Raw genomic sequence first — 6,000 nt, forward strand, 5'->3', positions numbered from 1 at the left:
TGGTAATAATGAGTAGTAAAATTAGCATAAAATTGCAAACAAATGTTTTCGAATCAGAATCAGATACATAACGTTTATTTATATAGAATTATTACACTCAGAAATAATATAATAAAATAACAAACAATACTCCATTTCATTCATATAAACTTCTTATTTACAGTACATAGTTATATTATCTTTACATGTACATACATATCAAATAACCATTCGTTATTTACTCGTTTATTTTACAGAAACATTCACAAAATTGATGAAATTGTAAATTTTTACCACCGTTGTTTGTGTATAGTACCTGCTTGCATCGTAAATGAAAATTTTTTAACATTTTTATTATCTATTGTTAAATTAGATATTCTTAAGTAAATTAGTGAACAAAGACCGCGTGGAAGAAGGTATTTGTACTGGAAAATTTAACTCGTAATACCTGCAAATATTTGTAGATTTTTTGTATTTTTTATTAAATTTGGAAAAACAAGAAAATTTGCTTGAATACTATCCGCTTCCAACAAATTTAAATAATTTGATTTTTTGTTTAGTTTTTCCTGTAAATTGTGAGTGAGACACCTATATTACGTTTTTTCTTCTAAATTATACCAGATTGATACCAGCCCGTTTCACTGGGCTTAAGAGTAATAACCACAGCTTAATAGCTTCCACCCTCTCTTGATATACACAGTTTTCAATTTTGTTAAATGTAAAATAGTCATCATTCATTGAGTATATCAGAATAGTTGGCCATGATTTGTTTTGCATTTACTATTTTAAATTTTTACAGGATTCTTTAATTTATGTTTCAAAATGATGATCATAGATCTACTCCATCTATAATCATAATTTTGAACCATAAATTAAAGATTTCTGTAAAAATTTAAAAAATGGTGGGTAAATGTTAAATTAAATTTCATTTTTATAAATTATAGTTTATATGTTATACTGATATATCAGCTATATTGCTGTACAGTTTCATTAAAAACCAATTGTATTGTGAAATAACTTGGAATAGAAACAAGTCGTGTTTCAAAGTTGTGCCTTTATCTCTATATATATATAGGAGACTTTCTATAGATCTATATAGATAGTCACTCATCACGATATCTCTGGAACTATAAGACCTAGAGACTTGAAATTTGGCAGGAATATTCCTTTTGCCAAGTAGAGGTCAGCTAAGAACGGATTTTACGAAATTCCACCCACAAGGGGGGTTGCGGGGGTGTTCATGAATAAAAAATTCATATTTTTAAATTATGGCTTTTAATAGTTCAAAACTTGGTCAGAATGTTTTAAATTACATTTAGAAATTTTTTTAACCTTCGGAGGGTAGAAAGGTGTAGCGAGAAAGTGGGAAGGAAATATCGAATATTTAAAAATATACCTGAGTGGGGTATCAAATAAAAGAGCATGACGTGTACATTACAAAAATGTTATCCAACGCGAGGAAATGTGGAGGGAGGGGTGCAAGTGGGAATGTTGCCCAGCAAAGCGGGTATATTTTACGCCACGCAAAGCGGGCGGGTAACAGCTAGTATTAAATAAAATTAATAGAAAAAACTGCATTATATACTCAGTAGTTTCAGTTTTAAGGCGCGAATAGTGAATTTTTATTTATTGCCTTTTATATTTTATATGCCATGCATTTTAAAAGCCAAATGTTTAAGTTTTTACGAAGCATAAATCACTCCACGCTTGGTAACATTGTTTTTAGATTATAATAAAAAATTTACTTTAAGTGCGCACTTAAATAAAGCGTTTTCATAATTTTTATTTTAACTTAAAATTCAAGACCAAAAACCGTCATTTACCCTAAAAAATTAATGCTAACCAAATATATATATGTTTTCCCGTCTTTTTCACCATTCCAATTTCTATTTGATTTCGTATTTTCGAATTCCACTATGTCATCGGATAACTTGTATTCTAGTATTGAAATGTCATTGATTACTATAATACGTTTGTATTATAGTAATCAAGTTTAAGTTTCAGTTTATTCAGATGTACGAAATTACAAATTACCACCTTCTTCAGGGGTTTTTGGTATGTCACAGTCTCATAAAATGAAGATAAGGATGTATAGGTACGATATTCGTATCAACTGGTATCGTAGAATCTATGGAAAGAAACTGCCGCTTCCGTACTAATTCAAAGGGCCTTAAATTGTTAATCTTCGTTGAAAATTCGTTAATGAATTTAACGATTGATACACATAAAACTTCTTATTAGCCTAGAATAAAGGTAAAAAGAGTAAAAACGTAGTTTTTGAAACATTCAGTAATTGTACAGTTTTCTGCATAACTATACAGTCAAATACATGTTTCCTAATGATATCTTTATCGTTATTCGATGTTAACGGAAAGATAAACATCCATGTCTTACGTTTTCAATGAATGTAAACAATACTTCTAATAGTTTATAAGTACTTATAAACCGTTGTCGAATATTTATTGTTGAAATAAATTGTTTTAGTTGCAAAATCAAATTAAAACTATATAATTTGTTAGTTGTTTAGTTGTTAAAAATTGGATGTTAATTTGACTGTCTTATTACGTGCATGCGACATCAAAAAAATTGAGACAGCCTGTGAATTCTCGATTTTGTTTTAAACTGTTTACTGGCTTACAATAAAATTAAATCCATCCTGAATAAATAAAAATAATGCTACTTACTTATCTCCGCTTGCTCAGTTGGTTAAGGCGTAGCCAATTCCGTCCGCGGTATGCTTAGGGTAGCCGGTTCGATTCCCGCCGTCGCAACAAAATTAATTTTATTAATAGTTGTGATGGGCTGGTGTGGTGCATGGTTTTTGCATGAAGGAGATGCACTCAGCCTCTGAAATTGAGGAGCTGATAGATGAAATCATCAGCGGAAAGGTGGTAAAACACATTTACGGTATCACAATGGGCTCTATAACCTAAGTGTGTCCTTCGTGGACAGCCAATATAACCTAACCTAACCTATCTCCTCTTAAATATTGGTTTGTTATACTATTTGCATTTAATTTATGGGGACCGTAACTGACTGGAATATACATCTCTATATATTATAAATGCGAAAGTAAGCATGTTTGTTTCTTAGCGAATGGTTTTTAATCAATCTGTACAGCAATATAGCTGATATATCAGAATAACACATGAGATATAATTTATAAAGATATATTAATAAAAAAATAAAAAAAAATTTCAAAAATTAATTTAAATTGACATTTCCATAAATTATCGATTTCTGTAAGAGTAGTCATTTGACATTACCATAAATTACCGATTTCTATAAAAGTAGTCATTTGACATTACCATAAATTACAGATTTTTGTAAAAGTAGTCAATATAAAATATTACACGGCCATCTTCTCTGATATACTTAATGAATAATTACTATTATACATTTAAAAAAATAGAAAACCATACATATATTTTACCTGTGTAAAACAATCCTTACCATTATTTCGAGTGTTATAGAAAGGGGATAAGCGAGAGCAGTCTTTATCAATCTTTACTTTAAAACCCAGCGAAGCGGGTGAGTACCACTCTAGTTATGTATAAAAATAAAAATCTACTTATGTTAGAAAAACTCTGCAAGGAACTGTTTACGTGTAAGAAGTTTGCACAGACGAGTGAAAAAAATGTTGACCCTACTAGGAGGAATTCTTATACCTGTATATTTAAAAAATGCACTGGTTAGAAATTTCTTGGCACTATGTAAAAAATTATAAACAACCGTTCATAAGTTCATTGGAGGTTCGTAACATAGGTAATAATCCTTTTTTATATTTTAACAATAGCTATTAGTCTTTTTACGTGGAAAGCTACAATTCTGCCTTTTTCTCCTTACATCTACAACAGGCCTAATACGATGAAAAATGGCAAATGAAAAACCGGTACTATTTTGTTTATATTTTTTAAGAAACAAAGTCAGGTAGTTAGTCAATCTATTTTTCAGAACTTGGAAGCGTTGTTCTAGTGTAGGTTCATATTCTAGTGTAGGCCAATCTGCAAAAATCATTTTGGAGTGTCCGTCCATCGGACTTCCTCTAGAAACAATAACGTGTTTTGTTGTATCGTTTTTGAACCAGTTATACTCTATGTTTCTTTCCAGAAACAGCTTCCATATGCCCACAATGAGATTTCAACACAAATTGTATAACATTAGTTTTCTTTTAATTTTAATCCAATATTATGGCGATTGTAGAGCCTGGAAAATAAAGCAAAATCATAGACAAAATGCAAAAAATGTGGAAGAAAATCATGTAAAAAACAATGTCAAATGCAAGAAAAAAAATTTCTACATTGAAGTAAAATTATTTATACAACAGATTTGATTATTATGTTAATACAAACTTTTTGTACATAGTCATTAGATATACAGTATACATAGCGTACTTCTGAATAAAAACATCGATCTCTTTACCAAATACAGTTTGCCAACCATATTCAAAGTTTTGTTATGAAAATCATTGATGAGCATCAAAAATCAAAATATCATAGTTTGCTCAAAAATTCGCATGTATAATCGTAAATGATGTGAACTCATCTAAGGTTTTAACATTATAAGTGAACCAGCAATCTAATACTCAGAGGCTCAGTGTTATTTATATTGACCGGTGTTTGCACTAGTGTTAATAAGAATTGTAACACGAGCATTTTAAGCTGAAGCTCGATCTAAAACATAAATAATTTTTAATTAAAGGGAATTGAAAAAATTACACTCGAACCCAGTCTTCTTGGATTCATGCCAAGCACTCTACCAATTGGGCCATTCAAGCTCTAGACACAGGGTCTAGAGCTCGAATGGCCCAAATGAAGAAGTCCGGGTTCGAGTGTATTGTTTTCAATTCTCTTTAATAAAAATTACTAGACAAGATATTTGTCAATTTTTAGTTTACGCTGTATGTATCATATTAATATCGTCAATTATAATCGAGAGATTTCGATGTAAATGAATATTGTATACACTATACATGATTAAAGTAAACAAAACAAGTAATAATAAATTATTTTTATTTTTCAAATGGTAGGTATATGTGGTTGAAACTTTTTCTATCTTCATATAATTTTACCTCTATTATGTATTTTTCATTTTTTTTCTACCTATCTACAGTTCTACTGTTACATTTTAAATTATTTATACATTACATATACAAAAAATTACAGTTTTTTTCAAGTCCTTCATCCTTTTCTTATGAGAGTAAAGGTGTAAGCAAAAAAAAATTAGCTTCGGAAATATTTGGGACTGTTCTTGTACTTCCGTTAGTTTAATATAAGTCGTACCCACTCAGTAAATTTAAAAAATTTGCTACTCTAATATTTTCACTTTCAAACATCAGTCAATAATCCCGTTATCAAGCTATTTTTAATTATAGTGCATTAAAAAAATATTTAGGTATATAAAATTATGTAGAGGTAATGATTTACAAAGTTAAAGAATATTTTACGCGCGCGATATATTTGACCCATGTGTCGAACGCGTGATCAAATCCCACATCACGCAGCTAAAATTACCGAAAATATGCACCACAATTTTTAGTTACCTCTTTTGTTACCACTATTGAATTCTAACATAGATACTAGCGATCTAGGTTAGGTTAGGTTATATTGGCTGTCCACGAAGGACACACTTAGATTATAGAGCTCATTGTGATACCATATATGTGTTTTACCACTTTTCCCCTGATAATTTCATTTATCAGCTTTTTCATATTTCAGAGACTGAGTTTTCCATCATGCATATACCATGCACTACACCAGCCCATCACAACTATTAATAAAATTAATTTTGTTGCGACGGCGGGAATCGAACCCGCTATCCTAAGCATACCGCGGACGGAATTGGTTACGCCTTAACTAACTTAACTAATAGGGCGACTACCAGCAATCTAATTGCAAATCTAATTTAAAAATCTATGAAAGAAAGTTTATATACTCATGCATATAAGCTTCTAGTAATGTTTTAGTATTTATTTATAATATAGATATATTGAATATACGAACGAACATCTAATAATATATA

Source organism: Chrysoperla carnea, chromosome 1 (genome assembly GCF_905475395.1).
Source record: "Chrysoperla carnea chromosome 1, inChrCarn1.1, whole genome shotgun sequence".
Taxonomy (NCBI): Eukaryota; Metazoa; Arthropoda; class Insecta; order Neuroptera; family Chrysopidae; genus Chrysoperla; species Chrysoperla carnea.